The sequence below is a fragment of the Lacerta agilis genome, chromosome 5, assembly GCF_009819535.1.
Source record: "Lacerta agilis isolate rLacAgi1 chromosome 5, rLacAgi1.pri, whole genome shotgun sequence".
In the NCBI taxonomy this organism is placed as follows: Eukaryota; Metazoa; Chordata; class Lepidosauria; order Squamata; family Lacertidae; genus Lacerta; species Lacerta agilis.
Window position 1 is genome coordinate 75,220,297 of NC_046316.1, and position 11,227 is coordinate 75,231,523.

Here is an 11,227-nt window from a genome sequence, read left to right on the forward strand (position 1 = left end):
CCGACAAAGGTCCGTATAGTTAAAGCTATAGTTTTCCCAGTAGTAATGTATGGAAGTGAGAGCTGGACCATAAAGAAGACTGGTCGCCGAAGAATTGATGCTTTTGAATTATGGTGCTGGAGGAGACTCTTGAGAGTCCCATGGACTGCAGAAAGATCAAAATTATCCATCCTTAAAGAAATCAGCCCTGAGTGCTCACTGGAAGGACAAGTCCTGAAGTTGAGGCTCCAATACTTTGGCCACCTCATGAGAAGAGAAGACTCCCTAGAAAAGACCCTGATGTTGGGAAAGATGGAGGGCACAAGGAGAAGGGGATGACAGAGGATGAGATGGTTGGACAGTGTTCTCGAAGCGACTAGCCTGAGTTTGGCCAAACTGTGAGAAGCAGTGAAGGATAGGCGTGCCTGGCGTGCTCTGGTCCATGGGGTCACGAAGAGTCGGACACGACTGAACGACTGAACAACAACAACAAATCAAAAGTTATAGTCAGATAACCAGAAAAAGGAAGCAAAACTTGCTTAGGTTGATAATGCAGTAGCTTGCCTTCATTTGAATGTAGCCAATGAGCATGAGTGTTTCGAGAGCCAATCAGGTGTTATGAGCCATCAAACCCACTAGTGTACCTAGCACCTGCCCCCTGCTCTGGCTGTTTCAACTCTTTTTTGGCATCCAGCAGGGAGAATGAGAACAAGGCCCATTCCATTAACCTGTTTAGATCATCTGCCACATGGGGTCCTCCGTTGTTGTTGTTGTTGTTGTTGTTGTTGTTGTTGTTGTTGTTGTTGTTTTATATCCACCCTTCGGTGCCAAGGCAAGTTACAATTAAGGCACAATCTTAATAACAATTTAAGACAACTTGCATCCACAGAGATAAGGCTGAGACCTAACAATATACATCTCAAGTGTCAAAGCCAAGATGAAAAAAGGGTGCCTTCAGCACTTGCAGAAAGCTGTAGAGTGAAGGCGCCAGCCATCTGGGTAGAGAGTTCCTCAGGTTAGGGGCCATCACAGAGTAGGCCCTCTCCTGGGCCGCCACTGAGCCTCAGAGGGTGATGGAGTCATCAAGAAGTTCACCTCTGCATCTGAGAGGGTCTGTAGGGAAGGAGGCAGTGTTTTGCCTGTCTGTGGACCACCACCCTGCAGCTTCACCATAGAGAAGCAGCCATGTATATCCTACAGATGATGGCCCTCTAACTGAAGGAAGCTTCTGCTTGATGGGTTGCCTGGTCCAAGCCGGGCTTAAGGATGAAGAGCCACAAGGGGCCTTGAAGTTGACCATCAACACGCAGCAGCTAGGCAGCAGACTGAGCAGGCACAAAGGTCACTCGATTGCACAGTCTCCCCCACTATGGTGAGATGTATTGCATTTCTATTAAGTTTATCTGAATTGTTTCAAAATTTGCACCTAAACATATCGTCAACAGTATATTTAAAATTATTTAAAATAATATTTAAAGTAACAGAATATCTATGGTTTGATGCTGACGTTTTTATTTTCAATGAAAAAATAATGTATTTTTAAAAGGTGGGCTTCCAATATAATAAATGAATAAACATAGTAAATTCATCTCCAATGACACATTTTCTGGCTCAATAAATGTTGGCTGTTAATTCAAGAAGAAAGGAAAGAAGGAAAGAGAGAGAATGAAAGAAAGAAAGAAAGAAAGAAAGAAAGAAGGAAGGAAGGAAGGAAGGAAGGAAGGAAGGAAGGAAGGAAGGAAGGAAGGAAGGAAGGAAGGAAGGAAGGAAGGAAGGAAGGAAGGGAAAGGAAGGGAAGGGAAGGGAAGGGAAGGGAAGGGAAGGGAAGGAAAGGAAAGGAAAGGAAAGGAAAGGAAAGGAAAGGAAAGGAAAGGAAAGGAAATCTATTACTGCAGCAGCAGGAATCCACCAACCCAAAATACAAACAAGGCTGCAAGTGCCCTGGAATTTTTATTATCAGAATCTAAAGACTTCTGTGTTTTGAGCTGTTTCTTGTCCTCAAGGGCAATTCCTGAAATAAATGTTTAATATTTTACTCTCAAACCAATATAAAGACATCATGTACAATAATGAGAAAATAAAGTGCAACTCCATCCCTCGCTCTCCCAACAATCCATTAGCAGAGCCATGAACTTTAAAAGAACAACACTTCTTTATCCGGAACTCTTTTCCGAAGGGAGAGAGCAAGAGAGTAAGAACTCACAAAATATCAAGTACCAGTATCATAAAAAAACATGAACAAATCAATTTGTATTTAGTACACAGTCCTTGTGTTTTGTACCACAGATAGGGAAGTTATGGCCCTCCAGATATTGTTGGACTCTAGCTTTCATCATAGAATTGTATAGTTGGAAGGGACACCAAGTGTCATCTAGTCCAGTGTTTTTCAACCTTTTTTGGGCAAAGGCACACTTGTTTCATGAAAAAAATCACGAGGCACACCACCATTAGAAAATGTTAAAAAATTTAACTCTGTGCCTATATTGACTATATATAAAGTAATTCTCTTGAATTTTTCAATTTTTCCCACGGCACACCAGGCAACATCTCGCGGCACACTAGTGTGCCGCGGAACAGTGGTTGAAAAACACTGATCTAGTCCAAACCTCTGCAATTCAGGAATCTCAGCTAAAGCATCCATGACAGATGGCCATACAATTTCTGTTTAAAAACCTCCAGTGAAGGAGAGTTCACACCTCCCAAAGGAGACTGTTTCACTGTTGAACAGCTCTTACTATGAGAAAGTTCTTCCTGATGTTTAGTTGGAATCTCCTTTTTTGTAAAGCCATTGGTTCAGTCCCTACCCTCCGGGGCAGGAGAAAACAAGCTTTCTCCATCCTCCATGTGACAGCCCTTGAGATGTGTGAAGATAGCTCCACCCCAGCCAACATGTTGAATGGTTAGGAATTATGGGAATTCAATTCAATTCAATTCAACACCTTTATTGGCATATAAATTATGGGAATTATGTCTGTAGAGCTACAGATTCCTTATCCCTTGCTTTTGACATGTGTAAAAGGTAAAAGTAAATTGACCCCTGACCATCAGGTCCAGTTGTGTCTGACTCGGGTTGCAGCACTCATCTCGCTCTATAGGCCAAGGGAGCCGGCGTTTGTCCGCAGACAGCTTCCAGGTCATGTGGCCAGCATGACAAAGCCACTTCTGGCGAACCAGAGCAGCACACGGAAACACCGTTTACCTTCCCGCTATTTATCTACTTGCACTTTGATGTACTTTCAAACTGCTAGGTGGGCAGGAGCTGGGACCAAGCAACAGGAGCTCACCCCGTGGCAGGGATTCAAACCGCCGACCTTCTGATCAGCAAGCCCTAGACTCTGTGGTTTAACCTACCGTGCCACCTGGGTTGACATGTGTAGCTTGACTTAATAAGCCAAAATATGAATGGGGCCTGCACATTGCTGCTTCCCTTCTTTCTTGGTATACCTGTAACTAGAAAACTATAGTTACCTGTTTTGGAACAAGCCAGGATCTTAAAAAAAATAAAAATCAAAATGTGTTGTGGATCCTGACTTGTTTCAACCCAGTAACCAAAGTTTCCCATGATGTCCTAAATTAATTGTACCATGCTGAGAATGGAGGATGGAAGAGGAGGCACAGACACACTGCTCATCTCGGCTTAATAAGATGAAATATCTATGATGTAAGTGCAGTAGTACCTTGGTTTTAGAACACCTTAGTTTATGAACAACTTGGATTAAGAATGCTGTAAACCCGGAGGTAGGCATTTCGGTTTGTGAACTTTGCCTCAGAATTAGAACGTGTTCCGCTTCCTGTTGAGTGTGTTCCGTTTGTAAATTGAGTCCTCCGCTGCTGATTGGAGGCTTCCTGTTGAGTCTGTCAGCTGCTGAGTCCCGAGCACCCACACAACACAGAGGTGATATTTGGAGCTTTTGTTTTTGCTATTTTTGTGTTTTTGTTTGTATGGTTTTTTCGTGACTATGGCTTGTGAGGTCCATTTTGAGCATGTTCACAGTCACACACACACACACACACACACACACAGCGCCTACTAAGGAGCCCTTGTCAATGGAAGTAGGGTGTGTGGTGAAAAATGGCACCCAGCAAAACATCACCACACACATCCAAAGAACCCCACATAATGCATTTTAGTATACCCACAATTGAACAACATGTGCTTTATGTGATTTTCTTCCTTGTTGCATTATCCATGGGTCAGGAAAATCCACATTAAAGGGGGGGAATGCAAGCTGCCATTTGGATATGGATGTTTGTGTGGATAATGGAAAAAAGCACACATGGGATGTATTTTAAATTGTGTGGAATCCCATTAAACAGCCTTGGTTTGGGCATAATGCTAAGCCACAGTTTAGCATAATAAGAATGAGTTATTGCACTTGTCCTCCAGCACATCTGCAAGGAGATTTCAGAAACTTTCACTTCAGTTTTGGATTAACCGCAACCTGCCACGTCGTCTATACCCAGATGAACTGTGTTTAACCTGTTGAAACAGGCCAAATTCATAGCACAGCTTACGAAGCTTGCTTGTTTCAAGTAACCGTAGTTAAGATTAACCACTGTTTATGGTCTGAACAACATACTAAACTGCAGTTAATCTTCTGCCCCTTCTTGCAGAGGGAAACACACCAACCCAAGGCCCACGGAAGGTTATTCTGATAACTCTAAAATGAGATTTGGGTTTATTTTAATTTTATTATGCTGACTTCATTTGGTGTGAAGCCTCACCAAGGTTTTCTGTTACATCTAAACACAGCTGGCATTTTAAAAATAGAACCTAGGTGTAAAAGGTGGTTCTCTTTGATTTTTGTCTAAGATCAGGAAATATGCTGGAGCCAGGATTTGTTTTTCTTAAAAAGTACAAAAAGCTCAGGGAGAAAACCACCTTGTGTGATCCATTATGGAAAGGAAGGGTACATACTGAGTAAATGCGTGGAAGTCTGAATTATAAACTAATGCACACATTCTGGGTGCAATTTGCCAGTGGAAAAGAATTAATTAAAGCTCGTGCTCTATTGCTGAGGGCAGAGAAACGTGTATTTAGGAATGAGATCATGCCTTCACGGTGGTCACGGCTGCTGCCTCTATGTGTGGCATAGCCTCAGAAATTACTTTGTAATCCTTTGGCTTGTGTCATGACATATCTTAAATTACATGGCTGCCTAATGAAAATACAAACACTCACATTTCGCATCTACACAACTATATATAGCCACTGGGAATTGGGTTTGTCTGCATGAGTGCAGTAATTTGGTGTAATTACCTCTGTCCTCAGAAGTGTTGGTTTCTTCATAAGTAAGCCCTGTTCTTTGCCCAAACAGAGTAGCTGAGGATCAGGCCTATTTAGGTTTATCCACCTGCATGATATGTAAGTAATGTTAATTTAGACTGTGTGCCTTCTTCATAATTAACATATACAGTTCGTTCCCCAATTGATTTTGCTGTGACTGCTAGATAGTATATTTAGGCTACAGTTCAATTTACACACACTTACTTGAGAGTAAGCCCCATTGAACTCAAACGGGGCTTACTTCTGAGTAGACATGGATAAGATTGCATTACTATTTAGCTATAGCACAATCCTATGCAGAGGTTGCATCCACTTAAGTCCTATGCACAGTGGAGCCATTGAAATTAATGGACCAAAGTTAGTCATGCCCATTAATTTCAATGGGTCTACTCTGAGTAAGGTGTGGTACAACCCCATGTTTACACAGGAGCAACTCCCAGTGAATTAAATGGGACTTAATCCCAGATAAGCACACAAAGGATTGTTACTCTAAACATTTGCAGAAATTCTTGGAATGATTTATAACATAGATCATGGGTGTAGCCATCTTGGGGGGGGGGGGACAGAACCTCAGTTTGTTTGCTATGTATTTTTAATTGATTTAGGGGGGCAGCTGCCCCTCCCTGCCCTCCCCTTGGCTATACCCATGGCACAGATTAAAAACACAACAGTAAAATGAAAAACAAATGTAATAACAAGAAATCTGTGAGTAACAGCAGCAGCTGCAAAATCAGATAAAAAGCAGCATTCAAAGTACCAAGCTAAATGGCCCGGGAAATAAAAAGGGGCTTAGCCTAGCACCAAAATGATAAAAAGTTAACTTTGTCATGGAGTTCGGAGTGCCACCACAAAGAAGACTCTGTCCTCGGTTACCAGTCCCAACCCACCTCTCCTCCAATAGTGAAAGATCTGGAGAAGGTCCTCTGTGGAAGATCTTAATTCATATGGGAGAAGAAGGCTGGTTTAGAACGTGGATTTACGTTTGTGCGGCAGGAGGCAGAGAGGATCTGGCTAGATTTCAAGCAAGAATTAGGTGGCAACCTCTACATACACTTATCTGGGCATATGTCCTGTTGAACTTAAAGGGCCTTCTTCCAAGAAAACACGTGTAGGATTGCCCTGGTGATGCAGCACTGTAGGCTAGACAGCTATGACTCAGGTACAACCTGAGTCCTACTCTCATCTCTGCTATACCTGTTCTGATGGCCTTAGGGAAGCCACAATCTGTCTGTCTCAAGTCTCCCATTTGCAATGCATACATAATACTGCCCTATGTTATGGATTTAGGCCGATAATGTGTGTGAGGTAAAGGTAAAGGGACACCTTACCATTAGGTCCAGTCGTGTCCGACTCTGGGGTTGCGGCGCTCATCTCGCGTTACTGGCCGAGGGAGCCAGCGTATAGCTTCCGGGTCCTGTGGCCAGCATGACAAAGCCGCTTCTGGCAAACCAGAGCAGCGCAAAGAAATGCCGTTTACCTTCCTGCCGGTGTGGTACCTATTTATCTACTTGCACTTTGATGTGCTTTCGAACTGCCAGGTGGGCAGGAGCTGGGACCGAGCAATGGGAGCTCACCCCGTCGTGGGGATTTGAACAGCCGACCTTCTGATCAGCAAGCCCTAGGCTCTGTGGTTTAACCCACAGCGCCACCCGCGTCCCAATGGGTGTGAAGTAATACTAAAAAAAAAAGCACTGTGTAGAGTTTTTCTTTTATTTTAAAGGAATTAGACAAATGGGGGAGGCAATATTTCAGTGATTTAGAGTGGAACCTCCAAGCTAAAGGGCAATATATCTAGGGGTATCAGAGACTGTGGAAGATCAGCTACAGATAGTTGTGTGAGTGATTCAGGGACATTTGACCAGCCATTGCTGGAGACTAGATTAGGTAAGTTAGACTCCAGTTCCCATCAGTTCCAGTTTGGCTGATCAATGGTCAAGGGTCAAGGTTGACTGCAGTTTTGATGATCCAGTGAAGCAATCCTAGGCACTTTTACCCAGGAGTAGGTTCCATTAAGAACAGTGAAACTTCTGAGTAGACACTTACAGGACTGCATTGCATTCCATCTCTGCGTTCAGTACAACGTGTAACCCAGCCTTAGCATTGAATGCAACTAGTTTTGAGATAAATAACTGGTAAGTCTAATCCTTTCTAGCGTAACCCCATTCGTTTCAAAATAGGCTGTACAGTGGTACCTCGGGTTAAGTACTTAATTCGTTCTGGAGGTCCGTTCTTAACCTGAAGCATACTTAACCCGAGGTACCACTGTATATTATTTCAATTGCCTGTGTGGAATGTCAGGGTTTGTTCTAGAATCCACACTCCTGTTTGCATTCTCACCTTTTCCATGTTTTAAAAGATCTTACATTGATTCAGGTTACACAATCCTATTATATACACTTCCCTGTCGGAGTAGATCCCATTTAACTCAAGGGGGTTTCCCTTCAGAGTAGACATGGTTAAGTTTGCACTGTAAGTCTCGGAAGACTTTTGCTGGCATGTTCAGTGCTGTGCATTTGTTCCCACTGCCTCAATTTCTGCAGCGCCTAGTATTACTTACCAGCGCATGTCCTTGCAAATGTGGGGGCAGGAAAGGGGAAAGCGCAATCCCACCCATCCAATTCAAATGGCAACATAAAATATTTGGCTTCAGGCACTGGGGCAATCCAAGAGCAGGAAGAATTATGAAGCACCCGTGTGAAATTTTTCTGGGTTCAGACTTAAGGCTCCAATTAATAATTATGAAGAACGTTTTGCTGTGATGTAATTTCATAAATGTGCTTCTCGCCTCTCCTAGTTTTCATGTGGTTGTTTTGCACATTCAGACCCCATATTGCTCTAGGGAGATTCTCTTATAAAGTACACTTCATACCATCACTGGAATTCCATTATCTTAGTCTTGCAAGGCAAGGAAGGAATCCAAGGATTCCGACACCAGTACAGTATCAAACTCTCTTCATCTCATTCTGGAGGCACTGATGAGAGAGTGAACCATACAACTCCTTAATTAGCAATCCTTACCAAGTACAGTATGTCTGAATATACTTAACTAGGGGAAGAGACTGCTCCTTATTTTGCTCATGCTACTATTTCCCATGAGAATGTGTGCTCCAATTGTCTACACTGGAACTGGCTATGTGTGCATGCCCATAGAATTAGCATCTCACAGCTGACCCCAGGCTGGTGCCTTCAATTATTCCAAGGCTGGGAGTTCCTAGGAGTTCCTTAATCAGCAAATCTTTCTCCTTCTCCCAGGTAGTCATCAGACAGAACGTCTCTGCACCTGCATCACCCCTTTTATCTGTGGTTTGAGAGCCTCCTTACACATTTCTAGGTGCACACCTAACTTGAAATGTATACTTAAAGATGCAAAGTGTGAATGTCAACGAACAGAAGATTTTAGCAGCAGCCCTCTGTTGGCTGTCTACTCCATGGCAAATCTGGATTTCTCCTGATAACAACATAACCTTGAGCACACTTAGACTTAAGCTCCACTAATGTTCAATGGGGTGACTTTCAGATAAGCTGCAGTGACACCAGCAGCTCCATAACTCAGCCCCACCACACCTGGCATAGCTATATATAGATCAGGGTTCATAGAATTATAGAATTGTAGAGTTGGAAGGGACCCCAAGGGTCATCTAGTCCAAGCCCCTGCAATGCAGGAATCTCAACTAAAGCATCCATGGCAGATGACCATCCAACCTCTGCTTGGAAACCTCCAAGGAAGGAGGAGGAGAAGAAGAAGAGGAGGAGGAGGAGGAGGAGGAGGAGGAGGAGGAGGAGGAGGAGGAGGAGGAGTTTGGATTTGATATCCCGCTTTTCACTACCCGAAGGAGTCTCAAAGCGGCTAACATTCTCCTTTCCCTTCCTCCCCCACAACAAACACTCTGTGAGGCGAGTGGGGCTGAGAGACTTCAAAGAAGTGTGACTAGCCCAAGGTCACCCAGCAGCTGCATGTGGAGGAGTGGAGACACGAACCCAGTTCCCCAGATTACGAGTCTGCTGCTCTTAACCACTACACCACACTGGCTCTCCACTGTCAAACAGCTCCGTCAGAAAGTTATTCCAGATGCATCATCAGAATCTCCTTTCTTGTAACTTGAAGCCATTGGTATGGGTCCTACATTCCACAGCAGGAGAAAACAAGCTTCTTCCCTCTGCCATGTGACAGCCCTTGAGATATATCTCCTCTCATATCTCGGAACCCTTTTCAGCTCAAGGGTTCCCTTCTGGGCTCCCTTCCAAGGACCACATATCAGTGATAAACAGGGCCAGAGGCGAAAGCAGCCAAAGCAATGAGTGTTAGTTTCTACAGAAGGCTCGTTTCTGCGCACTTTGCACATACTCTGTATCTTCCATCTAGGCTAGCAAGAGGAATAGTCAGGGTTCAATGAAAGATTCCAGCCTTAGGGGAAAACACGGAGTGTGGGGCAGGTTTGGGGAGATGTGTGGCCTGGTGAGAGCTCCGAGGGCCAGATGGCGAGATCTGGAGGGCCACATGCCTGAGGTTCCCCACCTCTGATGTAACTGATAGCCAGTGTGTTACAGATCTCAGGGAAGGACAATTCAGGTTCAAATCCCCACTCAGTCCTGAAGCTCCCTAATTTACCTTGGGCCTGTCACTATCTCCCAATCTCACAAGCCTTACCAGGGTTGTTGTGAGCATAAAATGGGGCGGTGAAAACCTTGGAGGAAGGGTGGGATAAAATTGTAATAAATCTTAGCAATAATCATGAGGATTCGAGCTTCTTCTTTTTTTCATTTCCATTTATTTCCCATCGGCATCCTCAGTTTTCTAGATGCCATCTCTCTAAGGTAAGCAAAGCCCGAAGCAATTCTCATAAACATCAGAGTAAAGCACAACAATAAGATAATCTTAAGGCTTCAATGTTTGTTTGCTCTGCTGCATAAGCAACACTTATCAACATTTCAAATAGGCTCATCTCGTTCTGAGAGATTCAACATTATACAACAATATTAATTTTATATCTGTTCTTACCCGTGGGTTGCATGTATCCTCTTATCCAAGGATCCAGTCCTGCTTCACTTCAGCCTCAGAAACTTGCAGACGGTTCACCAGACCCTAATGGTTCTGTCGCTGTTTATAAATGGCCATATTCTATGTACAAGTTTTGCTATCTTAAGCATGCATGAGAACTTTGGCATTTTGGTGCACAATCCCATATTTTCTTACATCCAAATTTCCTGCCAAAGGAACTGGCAAGCTGGGTGTGTCATGTGACCAATGGTCTTGACTTTATTAGTCCGCACAGTTGACTCATTCAAGGGTGTTAATTACCAAGATGTGCGGAATTATGCCAACTCTCAGCTCACTTTAAATTGACAGGACAAGGAACCTCACCTTCCGCTGAAGACTACTAATCAAATGCAAGTGTGTGACTCACACACAGAAGCCTCTTTGCCAATGGCACCACCATGTTTAATTAACCCACCATGTTCTGGCATGCACACAGAAAGCACACATGTACACACAGAGCGTACTGCGGCAAAGATGACAGCGTGATTAGCAAGCAGCTGCTTTAGCAAAGCAAAATTAATAACAGTTTCTTTAAAAACCACACACATACACACAGATCTGTGCACAGTCTGTGGGAAAAACCTTTGGCTGAAACATGCCCAAAACAAAATAAACTGCCATGTGCACTGGAATAAATGCAACATTGCTTTGAGAGTAATTTACAGGCATGAGCCCATGTTCAAAGGCTGCATATTTTTTAGCAGCCAATAGTGGAGGCTGGTTGTTCGAAGTGCTGCTCAGCTTGCACTGTAGGCTAACATACTTTCAAGTGAAGGGTAGACAGAGAGGAACCTCTGATCTTCCCAGACTGTCCTTGCGCTGACCTATTGATCTTCTTTCACTGTTGGGCTGATACACTCATAAAAAGAGCCTCACAACGGCCAAAGGAGATGCCTGTGGGAAGCCCACAAGCAGGACTCGAG